Here is an 18,987-nt window from a genome sequence, read left to right on the forward strand (position 1 = left end):
CTTGTTTGAATCGGTTGGTTTCTGTAGTGTAGCGGTTATCACGTTCGCTTTACACGTGAAAGGTCCTCTGTTCGAAACTGGGCAGAAACACAGCGTTCCTCTTGCAAACTAGCGCTTTTGACAATGAGTGCTTGATCTTTAATGCTTGCCATGACCACAGTAAACGCTCTTGTCTGGTTACTGTAGTGTAGTGATTGTCCTGTTTGCCATCCTCCTGAAAGTTCCCTGTTTTGATCCCGGGCAGAAACATGTGGCTTTTCTTTATTTTGATCACAAACGTATATTGTTGGCTTAGGCCTCTTTCACACATCAGGTTTTCGGCGTCAGGCGCGATCCGGCGCTTTTGACTAAAACCGGATCCTGCGAAATGCAATGCCGGATCCGGATTCCCCCCCATTGACTTGCATTAGAGCCGGATCGAGCCGGATGGCCATGTGTTTCATCCGATTTTCGCCGGATCCGGCAATGTGACGCGATCCGGCGTCTGGAAAAAACAGCTACTGTAACGTTTTTTGTCTCCGTCGAAAAAGCCGGACACGCCGGATCCGGCGTGTCCGGCTTTTTCATACAATGAAAGCCTATGAGCGCCGCAATGCGCCTGATCCGGCGACATCCGGATCCGGCTTCTTTGGTCTGAGCATGCTCAGTAGCTCTGCCCACAGGACATATATAAAATCAAGACAATGGGACCCTCAGCCACACCCAACATGCCACCCAAGCCAAGAACCAGGAGCAGGACAAGGCAGCAGACATCTGCAGCAGCAGCACCATCAGCACCACCCCAAATGGAGCAGCATGCTGAACAACGGGAGGGGAGTCCAGCAGCAGATGAGAGACGGTAATTATCAAATCCCCCATTCCTCCAAACTAGGGCTATGGAATATCAAGATATTCATTGGCCCTTTGTTTCTCTTTATTCAACAGCCGCCCAATAGATGCAGCAGCAGCAGCAATGGCAGCAGCAGAAACACCACCCACAGCCATGGAGTCTGGCCATGAGGAAGACAGCACAGCTTCTGGGAGCCCTCCCTCGCATCGTCAGCGTTTGACGGTAAGTTTTTATTTCAAAAATCCATCATCTCTGTAATATATGTGTATTCATTGCCTTTTATTTCAAAACAGGAATCACAAGATGAAGAGGAGCTCCCAGAAGAAGAAGGAAGGGGTGGACAGACACTTGGAGTGGTCTCACAATTGGTAAGTTTTTTGCATCAAACGCAGAAACACAACATCACACTACACACAACACATAGAAAACAATGTTCTGCAGACCACACACAGCAAACAAATGCCTACATCCAAAGACATAACATTTTTTGTTTTCTTCTCTAGTCTTCCCAATCTGGTGCTCGGCCAAGAGGTCCTCGCAGTGCCTCCCAGGGTCGTCGGCGACAGCAACGCGGCGGTCACCAGCGTGTAAGTATAAATATTTTTGCTTTGTTTTTTTGCACTTTTTATTTCATTTCTTTTGTGGAGGCTAATTATGTTATTTTTGTCTTTTTCTTTAACAGCCTTCACAGCGTGCTCCCGACTCTGACGGTGAGGATGGAGGGATTGATCTGTACCACCTCATCGATCTCTTCAGAGAAAGGGAGCCGCTCTGGAATATGGCTGACCGCCGCCACGCTGACCTGATCGTTACCCGACAACTCTGGGAGGAAATCTGTTCGCTCCTTGTGGACCGCTGGGAGGACCTCGAAGCTCGGGCCCAGATTAAAGAGCGTAAGTATATACAGTACCGGTTGCTTGATTTAAACCAGTGTTTCCTGAACTCCAGTCCTCGTGGTCCCCACGGATCATGTGTTCAGGATTTCTATTTACTTTGGAAATCCTGAAAACATGACCCCTGGGGACCATGAGGACTGGAGTTTGGGAAACACTGATGTTGTATACTAACCACTTTGTCCTTTCTCGTTTCAGGGGAGAGAATTGTGAAGCGGTGGCGGTCTGTGAGGGATCGTTTCAAGAAGGAGTTCAATAAAGAGATGCGGGCCCCGAGTGGATCTGGAGGACGCAGGAGCAAGTACAAGTACGCACGAGCCCTGTCGTTCCTCCGGGAGACAATGCTCACCAGAAGGTAAATATTACACACCACATGTGACAAAAAAATGTTTAGATGTAACTTTTTTTTTTCAGCCAGGGCCATACCATGTCATTATTTTAATTGTTTTTTTTTCTCTTTATTCCACAGCACGGTGAGCAGCACTCGGGAGCCTGCACGATTGGACCCTTCTGAGGCGATCCCTGAGGAGACCGGCACCGAGGGACACTTCGACCGCCCCGGTACATCTGCACCTTCCCAGCCTTCCCACACATTCGACCCATCTGTCCCATCCACCAGCACAGGAGCATCGTGGCCGCCTACATTACATGAAGCTGCTGGTGAGGAGATCGCTTTCCCTTTACCCCACCCTTCTGCCCCTGCCACCTCTAGTACACCTGCGGGTACTGGGCGGCAAAGGCAGAGGGGTCAGGAAAAGACTTATGCGCCAGAGTTCTTGCATCTGAATGCATCTTTCCAGAACTGTCTAAAAGTCTTGTCAGAGCAAATCTCCGCAGGCTATCAGCAGATCAACTCCAGCATTCTGGAGGTGAAGACACTTCTGCAAACCATGCATTCAGAAGCAAGATCTTCGCCAAACCACACCTTTTTCAGGTCTGTTGTGGAGCGCATGGAAACGCTCTCTCCTGCCCAGCAGATGCATGTAATGCATTCATGCCACGCTGCTCTCCAGCAAGTTACCTCCCAACCTCCTCCTCCCACCACAGTAGTTCCTCCACCTGCACCCCCTCCAGCCACTTTCCATCCTCCCCCTCCTATTACATCTACACCCCCTCCAGCCACTTTCCATCCTCCCCCTCCTATTACATCTACACCCCCTCCAGCCACTTTCCATCCTCCCCCTCCTATTACATACCATCCACCTCCCCAGCACCAGCAACCTCCCCAGCACCAGCAACCTCCCCAGTACCAGCAACCTCCCCAGCACCAGCAACCTCCCCAGTACCAGCAACCTCCCCAGTACCAGCAACCTCCCCAGTACCAGCAACCTCCCCAGTACCTGCAAACTCCCCAGTACCAGCAACCTCCCCAGTACCAGACATCTCCCCACTTCCAGCAACCTGCCCCGTACCAGACATCTCCCCACTTCCAGCAACCTGCCCCGTACCAAACTCCTTCCCCATACAACTTGCCATCAACATCATCTGCTCCTACAGTCCCTGCCCAACCCTCCACTCCACCACCCACCACCTCTTCTGCTTCCCACATGTCCACCCATTCTGTAGTTTTTTCCACACCTTCACCTCTAACTGTTCCTTCCCCACCACGATCCCAGTCCTCTCTCCACACTCCCAGTGTCGAAGTGTCCCGCAGCCCCTCCAGCAGTATTTCCACCACACACTACACAGATTTATAATGTGTGTATTTAAATAAAAATGACCAGTTTTATGGTTTCAAAGCTTTATTAAACAAGTTTATTAAAATTTTAAAAAAGTTAACTAAAAAAAACATTTTTCAATAAAAGTTAAATTATTTTACACTGGTTGTCTGTCATTTCTTTCTGCGGCGAAAAAGGTTAAATACAGGGTATTTAAAAGGTGAAATGGTATTCAAAACTAGGTATATAACTGTGGGTAAATTTTAGCTTTTAGCCACAGTTGTGTTCCTGGTTGTGTTTGAAGCAAAGTATTTCACCTAAAAAGTTGTGTTTATTGTTGGTGATTTCCTAACAATGTACACAACTTTTGTTAAAAGGTGAAATACTTTGCATAAAACACAACCAGGTACACACCTGTGGCCTAAAGCTAAAAATAGAGACCATGACAAGATAGCCAACTTTGGTTGGCAAAGGTATATACTGTTGGTCCAGAAGGTACACAAGTTTGGTTAGGGCACAAATCTTTCACACTCTGTCATCCTGCCAGTGTACTCTGCCTTGAGGTGACATAAAGTATAGTGCAAAATTGTCCCTCATTACTGAAACCGTCACAGAACTTCTAGTGGTAATGTCATGGTAATCTTGCAAGGTGGTTTCTTCAGAGGTGTCCTCAATGGAAATGGGTTCCTTGCAGATAACAAAATTGTGGAGTACCACGCACGCTTTGATCACCTCGTCCACAGTTTCTGTCTTGAGGTTGATCGCAGTCAATAGGACCCGCCATTTGGCTGTCAGAATACCAAAGGTACATTCAACCATTCTTCTTGCTCTTGTGAGGAGGTAATTAAAAATGGGTTTTGGTCTTGTCAATCCTCTGCTAGAGTACGGTTTCAAAAGGTGTTCTGACAGCTGGAAGGCTTCATCCCCTACACAGACAAATGGCATAGGTGGACCAGATGTTTGCGGCAGCGGTCTAGGTGGTGGGAACTGGAAGGTGTTTCCATACAGTTTACACCCCATGGCAGACAGTTTGAAAACTTGAGAGTCATTGGAGCGGCCATAGGCCCCAATATCAACCGCAATAAATTTGTATTCCGCGTCAGCGATGGCCATGAGGACAATTGAAAAATATTTCTTGTAATTGAAATATTCCGATCCCGATCCAGCTGGCTTTACAATGCGGATATGTTTCCCGTCCACAGCGCCCAAGCAGTTGGGAAACTGACATATCTGTTGAAACTTGTCAGCAATTTCAATCCACCTCTCTGTTGTGGGCTCTGGTAAAAACTCTTCAGCTAAGGAGTCCCACAGTGCACGGCATGTGTACTTCACAATTCCAGATATGGTGGAAATCCTGAGTCTGTACTGGAAATGCAGTGACGAAAGGGATTCTCCAGTTGCAAGAAATCTGTGGGGAATTAAAAAACAATAAATTAGTTTTAAATCACAGCATTACATACCAAAACTGACCTATAACACTTGGAGATACAAACTACCACCAACAAGATTGCAGTCAAAGTGTGCTCTGATGCGAGCATATCCAATAAATGTGGCTTACCTTAAAGTCACCATCAGACCCTCTGCGGGTGAAACAGAGAAGCGGCAATAGGTGTTCGCTTTTCTTATGAGGTGTGCAATGCACTCCACCAAGTAATCAAAATTCTCCATTTTCATCCTAACATATATAAAAAATTCATCCGGGTTTCGTCGAAGGTCCATGCAGAGGGTAGAATAGACCCCACGCGTCATTCTCTTGGCTGTGATGGGGTGGATCCACAAACGTCGTCTACGATGCCTGATGCGCTGCTGTCTCGCTCTCTCCTTCTCCAGAACAATCACCCTCAAACGATTCGCCTCCGCTACAAAATCCGCCAAATTCTTCAAAATATTTCCAATGACAACATCCATCTTCGCCAGTAACTTGCTCTTCTCTCCAACCTGCACTTTCTCCTCGACAACCTGTCAAAGACGGGCTGTAGGAACACTCTATATATAGTTTTCCAGTAGCCAATCCCGTTCGGAAGGCCACAAGGGTCAATTTTAAAAACCGGATCCGGCGTAATCCGTCAAAAAACGGATAGAAAAACGGAAGAATCGGATGAGACGGATCCGGTTTTGTCTGTCAAGAAAAAGACGGATCCGGCAGAAAACCGGATCCGTCAAATCCGGTTTTACTAAACATTTGCCGGATCCGGCGTTCCGGCACGACGCCGGATCGCGCCTGACGCCGAAAACCTGATGTGTGAAAGTAGCCTTAATTAGCCTTAGTTAGCATATTCTATTGCTGGTTTAATGAGCATTACTTTTACCAATGTGATTATTTCTACCCGTTTTTGCTTTTGGCAAGCATGTGTGTTTTTGACAGTGTCTAATTGTTCCTAATTCAAGTCACACCTGATAGGATCAAGGTGCGAAAGCAGGCATCTAGGTGCTTTTTCTTTTTGGCTTTTGGACAAAGGCATGAGAATGTTTTGTGGAGCATGGTTTTGTTTCCCTGTTTGTTCTTTTTCTCCAATAGCCTGACAAATGAAAGGTTCCTGTGTTGCAAAATGCACTTTGTCCTGTCTTCAGACATAGAGGAAGACCTCTTGACTTTGGCTGGATGTTTTTTTCTTTTTCAAGTTCATTTCAGCATGTTTAAACATCTTTAGCTTTGCATGGAGTTTCTGAAGTGTAGTGGTTGTCACGTTCACCTCACACGCGAACGGTTCCCAGTTCGAAATTGGATAGAAGCATGACATTAGGCGTTGATATTAAAGCTTGTGACGTTGAGTCTTTGTTCTCGATGGCTCGTCATGACCACAGTAACCTTCCACAGCCGGTTTCTGTAGTGTAGTGGTTATCACGTTCGCCTAACACGCGAAAGGTCCCCAGTTCGAAACAGGGCAGAAACACGCTGTTACCCTTTGGTATCCAAGCTTTTGACTTTCAGTTCTTGATCTCGATTGCTTGTTGTCACCACAGTAAGCGCTTGCATCCGGTTTCTGTAGTGTAGCGGTTATCAGTTTCGCCTCACACGCGATAGGTCCCCAGTTCGAAACTGGGCAGAAACACAGCTTTTTATCTTGGAAAACGATCTTTTTGACTTTCAGTGCTTGTTCTTTATTGCTTGCCATGACCACAGCATTTTTTGCTTGTTTGAATCGGTTGGTTTCTGTAGTGTAGTGGTTATCACATTTCCTTTACACGCGAAAGGTCCTCAGTTCGAAACTGGGCAGAATCACAGCGTTCCTCTTGCAAACTAGCTCTTTTGACAATGAGTGCTTGATCTTTAATGCTTGCCATGACCACAGTAAACGCTCTTGTCTGGTTACTGTAGTGTAGTGATTGTCCTGTTTGCCATCCTCCTGAAAGTTCCCTGTTTTGATCCCGGGCAGAAACATGTGGCTTTTCTTTATTTTGATCACAAACGTATATTGTTGGCTTAATTAGCCTTAGTTAGCATATTCTATTGCTGGTTTAATGAGCATTACTTTTACCAATGTGATTATTTCTACCCGTTTTTGCTTTTGGCAAGCATGTGTGTTTTTGACAGTGTCTAAGTGTTCCTAATTCAAGTGTAGGGAAGGTGACCTGACGGACGGACGGACTAGTCAGAGTGAAGAAAGATAGGTTTGCACAGTGTAGGTAGGAGACAGTGATTACAGTGGGGAAACAACTAGAAAAGTGTAGTGGATGTGCAGTACCTTGGGATGACCATTAGATGGCAGGGTGGAGTGTGAGTAAAGGACTTTACAGCAGCTTAGGGCTTTAGAAACCGTTGGTCATGGGGGGCGTGGTGACAGTTAGTGACAGTTTCAAGGAACCGGGGAAGTTATAAATACTGAGGGAGGGTTCCAGAAAGTTCCAGTCCCCAGGGGGAGCCCAGGTGACAGGAGGACTTCGCCAGTCTGTGTGCCCTGAGGAGAATCCGACCAAGGGGACTGAGGAGAGGAAACGTCAGGGGGTGGTCCTGACAGAAAGATACCGCAGAAGAGACGAGGCAGTGAGTGCCATATACCGTATTTGACACGACGACTGACCAGTGAAAGCGCTGTTGGTTATTGGGCCTAGGGCGGCCACAGTGGCGGACCTGTCAGGAGCGTCGAACAAGTGAAGGAGGGACAGTACGCATATGTACGTCCCTATTGTAAAAGTATGGTGTGTAAACGGCTCTGGAAACGGAGGGCCGATAAGTGAAGAAACGTGCGGTGTGCTGCGGAGGCCGTCAGGCGGACGGCAAGTAATGAAATAAACTTGGACCTGTTGCACCCAGAATCTGCCTCATCGAGTCTCTGTTATCATCTCTGCGCGGTACAAAAGTAGGACCACCCCCCCCAGCTCGGCACCCCACCACCGACTCTACATTTGGCGTAGTCGGCAGGATCGCCGCCGCTAATACGCTATCTTCTGCAGCAGGCCTGCAACTGAAGGACTGAGGAAAACTTGGACTGCTCTATTTCGGATTATAAACACCTGTGGACTAAAAATTACTGACCTGTGGATTACAAATTGGGACGCTGTGTCGGATCTGTGTTGCTTGCAGAGGATCCAAGGCAGTAGCTGATTCTGCCCAAGATGGCGGTATTACTTCAGCGCAGAGGAGAGGTCCGGGTGTTTGCAGTTGTTCAGAATGGACTGGGACCCCCTCCAACGTACCCCAAAAGGAAGCAATATATGCCCGGAGACCGACGTTTCCATATATTGGACCCTGGCAGATGGATGGAAAGGTCTGCCAACGCCCCACCCAGCAGGAGGAGTGGCACAGAAGAAAAACTTGGCTGCGGCTGTCTGACGCCATTCGAGTGCTGCCCAACGGACGGTATGAGATGCTGCGGGTGTCGGGGCATCGGCCGCCTAGAGTGGCAATGGCGGCGAGAGATGGAGCTGCATCAGAAGTCATCTTCAGATTTACGGGCAGGCAGCGGGATGCTGAGCCGGGGAGCGGAGCCTGAGGGGAGTCAGCGAGAACGGCTGCCACCAATACCAGCAGAGGACTTCTCAGCGGAGCCCCCGAGTCCGGAGGGAAGGCCCGCAGGACAGTGGAGCAAGGAACGGAGGCTGCGGGGGAAACTGCGTGATGATGAAACGGAGGCCGCAGCGCCGGGGAAGGTGAGAGTACCCCCGGCCCTACCAGTGCCTCCGCAAGCGGCCCCCACCATTCTGCTGCAGCACGCGGCCCCCTGCGCACCGGAAGGCCTAGTTACCACGGGCCCCGTGGTGTATGCAGAGCTGAGCGAGGTCCCCGCTCATGTCCCCGAACTACCCCGCCCGGAGTCACCAGTGCAGAGCTCACCCAAAGAAGATGCTGCTGCGCTTTCCCTGCTAATAGCAGCTGCATTGTTAAAATCGGCCGTTACTCCGACTCCGTTGGAAGTAGTGGATGCGGCCTGTCCTGAGGCCGCGGTTATGCCGCTGCTGGAGTCGGCTGCGACCGATTTAGCGGGCCCTGTGATTCCAGCCCCCGAGGACCCGGTTCTCCCCATTTGCCACCTGACCCCAGCGGCTGCTGGGCCGCAGAAATTTTCGGCCGTTTCTGTCTTGCGGTCTTTTTCAGCGGAGTCCCGCCCACCGGACTCCAGGGCCCGTGCTGTTCCCTCCGTGTGGGAAGCGGAGGTGATCAGGAAGAAAAAGGCCCGGGAGCAGGAAGTGTGGAACCTGCTCCACACTCAAGGAGAGGCCGTCATGGAAAAGAAGAGGACTTGAATGGACACCCTCAGTATCCCCGTGGAGCCCTCACCTCTGTCCATTGAGAGTGGTATAGACTGTCAGGAGTTCGATGCACCGTTGTGCAGATTATAATGACAGTTGCATTTAGAAAAAACTTTTGTTGTTGTTTAACTGATGCAACTATTTTCTCTCTCTTTCTTTCTTCTTTCTATGTTCTTTATATACGAAAATATGTTTACCTGACAGAATGGGGATACGGTAAAGTGGAGGAGTGTCCAGGTCCAAGGAAGGGGGGGGAGGAAGAAAGAGGAAATGCAATGTTATGTTATATTTTGGTTTTAAAAGTAAGAGAAAATGGAAAAAAAAAAATTATAAAAAAAATGGGTACTTGTGCTATTATAAAGTTGTATGATGTATAATATGCAAAGTAAAATGCAACAGGTCCGGGTAAGGGAAGGTCTGCGGGACCAAAGGAAAGTGTGAGATCCGGTAGGGATCTAAGAGTTGAGGTCTGGGAGACCGGGACGCCGACCATGACATGTAATTGAAAGAAGGAAAATGAATGGGAAGATGTGAGAAAGACAGCCGTCCTAGGTCAGGTCCCCGACACCACGGACACCCCTGAAGAAGGAAAGGCGGGCGCCGGCAATGATCTGGTAGGTGAGTGGCCTCGATCATGGCGTACCGGATAGTGAAAGGTAACAGTAGGGGAGAGTAGGGGAAAGATACACGCCGTAGAGAGAATACGGGTGTACCTTGCCCAATTTGAAAGACGTTGTCATGTGGCGTGCGCGCTGGTGAGTAGCAGTAGGCTGCTCAGAGCATAGTGCTCCCAGTATGGTTCGGCCCCCGCAGATAGTGGGTTTGGCTCAACTTCTGATCCGACAACAGAATGTAGGTGTAGATTCAGAACGACGAAGGCAGGGATGACGATTGTCGAGGACGACAATGGACAAAGGAAGGGGGAGTGTAGGGAAGGTGACCTGACGGACGGACGGACTAGTCAGAGTGAAGAAAGATAGGTTTGCACAGTGTAGGTAGGAGACAGTGATTACAGTGGGGAAACAACTAGAAAAGTGTAGTGGACGTGCAGTACCTTGGGATGACCATTAGATGGCAGGGTGGAGTGTGAGCAAAGGACTTTACAGCAGCTTAGGGCTTTAGAAACCGTTGGTCATGGGGGGCGTGGTGACAGTTAGTGACAGTTTCAAGGAACCGGGGAAGTTATAAATACTGAGGGAGGGTTCCAGAAAGTTCCAGTCCCCAGGGGGAGCCCAGGTGACAGGAGGACTTCGCCAGTCTGTGTGCCCTGAGGAGAATCCGACCAAGGGGACTGAGGAGAGGAAACGTCAGGGGGTGGTCCTGACAGAAAGATACCGCAGAAGAGACGAGGCAGTGAGTGCCATATACCGTATTTGACACGACGACTGACCAGTGAAAGCGCTGTTGGTTATTGGGCCTAGGGCGGCCACAGTGGCGTACCTGTCAGGAGCGTCGAACAAGTGAAGGAGGGACAGTACGCATATGTACGTCCCTATTGTAAAAGTACGGTGTGTAAACGGCTCTGGAAACGGAGGGCCGATAAGTGAAGAAACGTGCGGTGTGCTGCGGAGGCCGTCAGGCGGACGGCAAGTAATGAAATAAACTTGGACCTGTTGCACCCAGAATCTGCCTCATCGAGTCTCTGTTATCATCTCTGCGCGGTACAAAAGTAGGACCACCCCCCCCCAGCTCGGCACCCCACCACCGACACTACACCTGATAGGATCAAGGTGCGAAAGCAGGCATCTAGGTGCTTTTTTTTTTTTACTTTTGGACAAAGGCATGAGAATGTTTTGTGGAGCATGGTTTTGTTTCCCTGTTTGTTCTTTTTCTCCAATAGCCTGACAAATGAAAGGTTCCTGTGTTGCAAAATGCACTTTGTCCTGTCTTCAGACATAGAGGAAGACCTCTTGACTTTGGCTGGCTGTTTTTTTCTTTTTCAAGTTCATTTCAGCATGTTTAAACATCTTTAGCTTTGCATGGAGTTTCTGTAGTGTAGTGGTTGTCACGTTCACCTCACACGCGACCGGTCCCCAGTTCGAAACTGGGTAGAAGCATGACATTAGGCGTTGATATTAAAGCTTTTGACGTTGATTCTTTGTTCTCGATGGCTCGTCATGACCACAGTAACCTTCCGCAGCCGGTTTCTGTAGTGTAGTGGTTATCACGTTCGCTTAACACGCGAAAGGTCCCCAGTTGGAAACTGGGCAGAAACACGCTGTTACCCTTTGGTATCCAAGCTTTTGACTTTCAGTTCTTGATCTCGATTGCTTGTTGTCTCCACAGTAAGCACTTGCATCAGGTTTCTGTAGTGTAGCGGTTATCACGTTTGCCTCACACGCGAAAGGTCCCCAGTTCGAAACTGGGCAGAAACACAACTTTTTCGCTTGGAAAACGATCTTTTTGACTTTCAGTGCTTGTTCTTTATTGCTTGCCATGACCACAGCATTTTTTGTTTGTTTGAATCGGTTGGTTTCTGTAGTGTAGTAGTTATCACGTTCGCTTTACACGCGAAAGGTCCTCAGTTCGAAACTGTGCAGAAACACAGCGTTCCTCTCGCAAACTAGCACTTTTGACAATGAGTGCTTGATCTTTAATGCTTGCCATGACCACAGTAAACGCTCTTGTCTGGTTACTGTAGTGTAGTGATTGTCCTGTTTGTCATCCTCCTGAAAGTTCCCTGTTTTGATCCCGGGCAGAAACATGTGGCTTTTCTTTATTTTGATCACAAACGTATATTGTTGGCTTAATTAGCCTTAGTTACCATATTCTATTGCTGGTTTAATGAGCATTACTTTTACCAATGTGATTATTTCTACCCGTTTTTACTTTTGGCAAGCATGTGTGTTTTTGACAGTGTCTAAGGCTGGTTTCACATTTGCGTTTTTTAGCGCTGGAAAAAAACGCTAACCTGCGCATGCGTTTTTTCCCCTATATTTAACATGGGTGCGCATACCTGCGTGCTGCCATGCGCATGTATGCGATTTTCATGCGCTGCGTTTTTTTGGGGTATGCGTTGGTATTTTCCAGACGCAGCATGTTGCATTTTTTGGCCCTGCAAAAAAGCGCATGCGCACATATGCGCACGTTTTGCGCTAAAAATGGCCATTATAGCCTATGGGTGCGCATATGTGCGCATTGGCATGCTTATGTATGCGTTTTTTTGCACAAGCGTTTTTTTTTTTTAACCATGGAATTTAGGGGTTTGGGTTAGAGTTAGGGTTAGTTAAAGGGGTTTAGGGTTAGGGTTAGGGTCAGGGTCAGGGTTAAGGTTGGGGTTAGGGTCAGGGTTAGGGTTAAGTATGGTTTGGTTAAGGGTTAGGGTCAGGGTTAGGGTTAGGGTTAGGGTTAGGGTCAGGGTTAGGGTTAAGTATGGTTTGGTTAAGGGTTAGGGTCAGGGTTAGGGTTAGGGTTAGGGTCAGGGTTATGGTTAAGTATGGTTTGGTTAAGGGTTAGGGTCAGGGTTAGGGTCAGGGTTAGGGTTAGGGTTAGGGTTAGGGTTAGTTAGGGTTAGGGTTAAGGTTAGGGTTAGGGTTAGGGTCAGGGTCAGGGTTAGGGTTAGGGTTAGGGTTAGGGTCAGGGTTAGGGTTAAGTATGGTTTGGTTAAGGGTTAGGGTCAGGGTTAGGGTTAGGGTTAGGGTCAGGGTCAGGGTTATGGTTAAGTATGGTTTGGTTAAGGGTTAGGGTCAGGGTTAGGGTCAGGGTTAGGGTTAGGGTTAGGGTCAGGGTTAGGGTTAGGGTTAGTTAGGGTTAGGGTTAGGGTTAGGGTTAGGGTTAGGGTCAGGGTTAGGGTTAAGGTTAGTTAGGGTTTAGGGTTTGGGTTAGGGTTAAGTATGGTTTGGTTAAGGGTTAGGGTCAGGGTTAGGGTTAGGGTTAGGGTTAGTTAGGGTTAGGGTTAGTTAGGGTTAGGGTTAGGGTTAGGGTTAGGGTTAGGGTCAGGGTCAGGGTTAGGGTTAGTAAAGTCTTGGTTTCGGTTAGTGTGAGGGGCCACCTAATGTTGGAAAAAAACGCAAACGCGGTAAAAACGCACTAAAAACGCTTACAAACGCATAAAAACGCTGCGTTTTTTTCATGCATGCTCATAAAAATGCTTGAAAAAAACGCAGCAGTTGTATGCTTTTGTATGCGTTTTTTTAATGCGTTTTTTTGCGGGAAAAACGCGCTGCAAAAAAAAGCAAGTGTGAAACTAGCCTAAGTGTTCCTAATTCAAGTAACACCTGATAGGATCAAGGTGCGAAAGCAGGCATCTAGGTGCTTTTTCTTTTTGGCTTTTGGACAAAGGCATGAGAATGTTTTGTGGAGCATGGTTTTGATTCCCTTTTTATTCTTTTTCTCCAATAGCCTGACAAATGAAAGGTTCCTGTGTTGCAAAATGCACTTTGTCCTGTCTTCAGACATAGAGGAAGACCTCTTGACTTTGGCTGGCTGTTTTTTTCTTTTTCAAGTTCATTTCAGCATGTTTAAACATCTTTAGCTTGGCATGGAGTTTCTGAAGTATAGTGGTTGTCACGTTCACCTCACACGCGAACGGTCCCCAGTTCGAAACTGGATAGAAGCATGACATTAGGTGTTGATATTAAAGCTTTTGACGTTGAGTCTTTGTTCTCGATGGCTCGTCATGACCACAGTAACCTTCCACAGCCGGTTTCTGTAGTGTAGTGGTTATCACGTTCGCCTAACACGCGAAAGGTCCCCAGTTCGAAACTGGGCAGAACCACGCTGTTACCCTTTGGTATCCAAGCTTCTGACTTTCAGTTCTTGATCTCGATTGCTTGTTGTCACCACAGTAAGCACTTGCATCCGGTTTCTGTAGTGAAGCGGTTATCACGTAAGACTCACACGAGAAAGGTCCCCAGTTCGAAACTGGGCAGAAACACAGCTTTTTCGCTTGGAAAACGATCTTTTTGACTTTCAGTGCTTGTTCTTTATTGCTTGCCATGACCACAGCATTTTATGTTTGTTTGAATTGGTTGGTTTCTGTAGCGTAGCTGTTATCACGTTTGCTTTACACGCGCAAGGTCCTCAGTTTGAAACTGGGCAGAAAGACAGCGTTCCTCTTGCAAACTAGCGCTTTTGACAATGAGTGCTTGATCTTTAATGCTTGCCATGACCACAGTAAACGCTCTTGTCTGGTTACTGTAGTGTAGTGATTGTCCTGTTTGCCATCCTCCTGAAAGTTCCCTGTATTGATCCCGGGCAGAAACATGTGGCTTTTCTTTATTTTGATCACAAACGTATATTGTTGGCTTAATTAGCCTTAGTTAGCATATTCTATTGCTGGTTTAATGAGCATTCCTTTTACCAATGTGATTATTTCTACCCGTTTTTGCTTTTGGCAAGCATGTGTGTTTTTGACAGTGTCTAAGTGTTCCTAATTCAAGTAACACCTGATAGGATCAAGGTGCGAAAGCAGGCATCTAGGTGCTTTTTCTTTTTGGCTTTTGGACAAAGGCATGAGAATGATTTGTGGAGCATGGTTTTGTTTCCCTGTTTGTTCCTTTTCTCCAATAGCCTGACAAATGAAAGGTTCCTGTGTTGCAAAATGCACTTTGTCCTGTCTTCAGACATAGAGGAAGACATCTTGACTTTGGCTGGCTGTTTTTTTCTTTTTCAAGTTCATTTCAGCATGTTTATACAGCTTTAGCTTTGCATGGAGTTTCTGAAGTGTAGTGGTTGTCACGTTCACCTCACACGCGAACGGTCCCCAGTTCGAAACTGGATAGAAGCATGACATTAGGCGTTGAAATTAAAGCTTTTGACGTTGAGTCTTTGTTCTCGATGGCTCGTCATGACCACAGTAACCTTCCACAGCCGGTTTCTGTAGTGTAGTGGTTATCACGTTCGCCTAACACGCGAAAGGTCCCCAGTTCGAAACTGGGCAGAAACACGCTGTTACCCTTTGGTATCTAAGCTTTTGACTTTCAGTTCTTGATCTCGATTGCTTGTTGTCACCACAGTAATCACTTGCATCCGGTTTCTGTAGTGTAGCGGTTATCACGTTCGCCTCACACGTGAAAGGTCCCCAGTTCGAAACTGGGCAGAAACACAGCTTTTTCTCTTGGAAAACGATCTTTTTGACTTTCAGTGCTTGTTCTTTATTGCTTGCCATGACCACAGCATTTTTTGTTTGTTTTAATCGGTTGGTTTCTGTAGTGTAGCGGTTATCACGTTCGCTTTACACGCGAAAGGTCCTCAGTTAGAAACTGGGCAGAAACACAGTGTTCCTCTTGCAAGCAATCGCTTTTGACAATGAGTGCTTGATCTTTAATGCTTGCCATGACCACAGTAAATGCTCTTGTCTGGTTACTGTAGTGTAGTGATTGTCCTGTTTGCCATCCTCTTGAAAGTTCCCTGTTTTGATCCCGGGCAGAAACATGTGGCTTTTCTTTATTTTGATCACAAACGTATATTGTTGGCTTAATTAGCCTTAGTTAGCATATTCTATTGCTGGTTTAATGAGCATTCCTTTTACCAATGTGATTATTTCTACCCGTTTTTGCTTTTGGCAAGCATGTGTGTTTTTGACAGTGTCTAAGTGTTCCTAATTCAAGTAACACCTGATAGGATCAAGGTGCGAAAGCAGGCATCTAGGTGCTTTTTCTTTTTGGCTTTTGGACAAAGGCATGAGAATGTTTTGTGGAGCATGGTTTTGTTTCCCTGTTTGTTCTTTTTCTCCAATAGCCTGACAAATGAAAAATTCCTGTGTTGCAAAATGCACTTTGTCCTGTCTTCAGACATAGAGGAAGACCTCTTGACTTTGGCTGGCTGTTTTTTTCTTTTTCAAGTTCATTTCAGCATGTTTAAACATCTTTAGCTTTGCATGGAGTTTCTGAAGTGTAGTGGTTGTCACGTTCACCTCACACGCGAACGGTCCCCAGTTCGAAACTGGATAGAAGCATGACATTAGGCGTTGAAATTAAAGCTTTTGACGTTGAGTCTTTGTTCTCGATGGCTCGTCATGACCACAGTAACCTTTCTCAGCCGGTTTCTGTAGTGTAGTGGTTATCACGTTCGCCTAACACGCGAAAGGTCCCCAGTTCGAAACTGGGCAGAAGCACTGCTTTTTCTCTTGGAAAACGATCTTTTTGACTTTCAGTGCTTGTTCTTTATTGCTTGCCATGACCACAGCATTTTTTGTTTGTTTGAATCGGGTGGTTTCTGTAGTGTAGCGGTTATCACGTTGGCTTTACACGCGAAAGGTCCTCAGTTCGAAACTGGGCAGAAACACAGCGTTCCTCTTGCAAACTAGCGCTTTTGACAATGAGTGCTTGATCTTTAATGCTTGCCATGACCACAGTAAATGCTCTTGTCTGGTTACTGTAGTGTAGTGGTTGTCCTGTTTGCCATCCTCCTGAAAGTTCCCTGTTTTGATCCCGGGCAGAAACATGTGGCTTTTCTTTATTTTGATCACAAACGTATATTGGAAGTGGAAAGGAAGAACAAAGACGAAAGAATCTAATTAATAAAAATATTGGAGAAAGAGAAACCAATCACAAACTAGAATGTTTCTATACTAATGCACAAAGCATGGGCAACAAACAAGGAGAATTGGAACTACTAACACAGGAAAAGAAATATGATCTCATTGGACTCACTGAAACTTGGTGGGACAATACACATGATTGGAATACAAGACTAGAAGTATACAACTTATTTGCAAGAAACAGACTTGATAAACAAGGAGGGGGTGTCGCATTGTATGTTAGAAACGCGTATATCTGCACAGAGATTGAAGCTTCAGAGACTGGGAGTTCTGTGGAAACTGTTTGGGTAAGAATACAAGGACAGAACAATGGAAAGGACACCATTGTAGGCATTTACTACAGGCCGCCTGTGCAAGCTGAAGATATGGATGAACTCTTTATGCATCAAATGGCCAAGTTCTCCAAAAAATATGACATAGTTGTCATGGGAGATTTCAACTATCCAGACATTTGTTGGGAATCTCTCTCAGGCAAAACTAACAGGTCAAGGAAATTCTTATCCTATCTTGCTGACAACTTTATCTTCCAAAAGGTAAGGGAGAAAACAAGGGGAACTTCTACCTTGGATCTAATCCTTATAAACAGGGAGGAAATGGTTGAGGAGGTAAAAGTGGCTGGGACCCTAGGAGGTAGCGACCATGCTATTTTAGAATTTTGGATAACTAGAGGCGGAAGACCTGTGAAGACTCAGACGTCAAGGTTAGATTTCAGAAAGGCAGATTTTAAGGGATTCAGAAAGAAAATTGGAGGGATCCAATGGCTGGATATCCTTAAAGACAAAAATGTCCAGGAAGGATGGGAAATCTTGAAAAATGAAATTCTCAAAGCACAGTTGTTAACAATTCCGAAAAGAGGGAAGAATAGGAAGCATTTAAGGAAACCAGGATGGATGAACACAGAACTTAAGCACATGCTAAAAAGGAAGAAAAAAATGTTTATAAAATGGAAAGAGGGAGGCATATCTAAAGAAGAATATAATGCTGTCTGCAGAACCTGCAGGGCACAAATCAGATTAGCTAAAGCTGAAAATGAATTGAGGCTTGCAAGAGATGTCAAAAGCAATATTAAAGGATTTTGGGGATATGTCAAAAGTAAAAGAAAAGTCAAAGATGCTATAGGATTTTTACAGGATGAAAATGATGAAATGGTAAGACAGGATGTTGAGAAGGCTGAACTTTTAAATTCCTATTTTGCATCTGTTTCCTCTCAGAAAGGAAATGTAGCATCAACTGTTATTCACTGTCCTATTAAGGGAATAGAAGAATCCAGGATATCTATAAACAGAAAGATAGTGAGGAAACACTTAGCTAACCTAAATGAATTCAAGTCTCCAGGTCCAGATGAATTACACCCCAGAGTACTGAAGGAGATAGCAGAAGAAATTTTTGAACCCCTCTCCATAATCTTTGAAAATTCTTGGAGAACAGGAGAAGTGCCAGAAGACTGGAGAAGAGCAAATGTTGTTCCTATCTTCAAAAAGGGGAAGAAGTTGGACCCAGGCAACTATAGGCCGGTGAGTCTGACTTCTATACCAGGAAAGATCTTTGAACAAATTATTAAACAACATGTATGTCAATACCTGGATAAGAATGAAGTGATTAAACAGAGTCAGCATGGGTTTGTAACTAATAAGTCATGTCAGACTAACTTAATTTCCTTCTATGATGGTATCACTGATTGGGTGGATCAAGGAAATGCTGTAGATATAGTATATCTTGACTTCAGCAAAGCATTTGACAAAGTCTCTCATACAATCCTTATTGAAAAAATGACTAAGTATGGAATGGACAAGGCAACTGTTAGGTGGATTCATAACTGACTTAGTGATCGGACCCAAAGAGTGGTCGTAAATGGCTGCACATCCAGGTGGAAGAATGTGTCAAGTGGGGTACCACAGGGCTCTGTCCTGGGCCCTGTATTGTTCAACATCTTTATCAACGATTTCAACATCTTTATCAACGATTTAGATGAAGGAATTGAGGGTAAACTGATTAAATTTGCTGATGACACAAAGCTAGGAGGGATAGCTAATACTAGAGAAGAGAGATAGAGGATTCAAAAAGATTTAAATAAACTGGAGAAGTGGGCAGCAACTAACAGAATGGTTTTTAACAGGGAGAAATGCAAAGTACTACATCTAGGCAATAAAAATGAAAAAAGCAGATATAGAATGGGAGGAATAGGGCTAAGTGACAGCACATGTGAAAAAGACTTGGGTATACTAATAGATCACAGACTGAATATGAGTCAACAGTGTGATGCAGCAGCAAAAAAGGCAAATGCAATTCTAGGATGTATTAACAGAAGCATACAGTCTAGATCACGTGAAGTCATTATTTCCCTCTACTCCTCTTTGGTCAGACCTCATCTGGAATATTGTGTCCAGTTTTGGGCACCACATTTTAAAAAAGACATCAACAAACTGGAGCAAG

General features: G+C 46.0%; 8 non-coding genes across 8 annotated transcripts; all 8 read left to right on the plus strand.

Moving 5' to 3' along the window:
- The first annotated feature begins 11,373 nt into the window (after positions 1-11,373).
- On the plus strand, positions 11,374-11,446 carry TRNAV-CAC (transfer RNA valine (anticodon CAC)). The gene has a single exon. It is a non-coding gene; the product is annotated as a tRNA-Val (tRNA).
- A 97-nt stretch (positions 11,447-11,543) lies between these two features.
- Positions 11,544-11,616, plus strand: TRNAV-UAC (transfer RNA valine (anticodon UAC)). The gene has a single exon. It is a non-coding gene; the product is annotated as a tRNA-Val (tRNA).
- Positions 11,617-13,714: 2,098 nt separating this feature from the next.
- TRNAV-AAC (transfer RNA valine (anticodon AAC)) lies at positions 13,715-13,788 on the plus strand. The gene has a single exon. It is a non-coding gene; the product is annotated as a tRNA-Val (tRNA).
- Positions 13,789-14,885: 1,097 nt separating this feature from the next.
- Positions 14,886-14,958, plus strand: TRNAV-AAC (transfer RNA valine (anticodon AAC)). The gene has a single exon. It is a non-coding gene; the product is annotated as a tRNA-Val (tRNA).
- An 86-nt stretch (positions 14,959-15,044) lies between these two features.
- Positions 15,045-15,117, plus strand: TRNAV-CAC (transfer RNA valine (anticodon CAC)). The gene has a single exon. It is a non-coding gene; the product is annotated as a tRNA-Val (tRNA).
- A 97-nt stretch (positions 15,118-15,214) lies between these two features.
- On the plus strand, positions 15,215-15,287 carry TRNAV-UAC (transfer RNA valine (anticodon UAC)). Its single transcript has one exon. It is a non-coding gene; the product is annotated as a tRNA-Val (tRNA).
- Positions 15,288-16,055: 768 nt separating this feature from the next.
- TRNAV-AAC (transfer RNA valine (anticodon AAC)) lies at positions 16,056-16,128 on the plus strand. The gene has a single exon. It is a non-coding gene; the product is annotated as a tRNA-Val (tRNA).
- A 97-nt stretch (positions 16,129-16,225) lies between these two features.
- On the plus strand, positions 16,226-16,298 carry TRNAV-UAC (transfer RNA valine (anticodon UAC)). The gene has a single exon. It is a non-coding gene; the product is annotated as a tRNA-Val (tRNA).
- The last annotated feature ends 2,689 nt before the right edge of the window (positions 16,299-18,987 follow it).

This window comes from Dendrobates tinctorius, unplaced genomic scaffold (genome assembly GCF_039654945.1).
Source record: "Dendrobates tinctorius isolate UK_male_01 unplaced genomic scaffold, ASM3965494v1 ptg000432c, whole genome shotgun sequence".
NCBI lineage: Eukaryota > Metazoa > Chordata > Amphibia > Anura > Dendrobatidae > Dendrobates > Dendrobates tinctorius.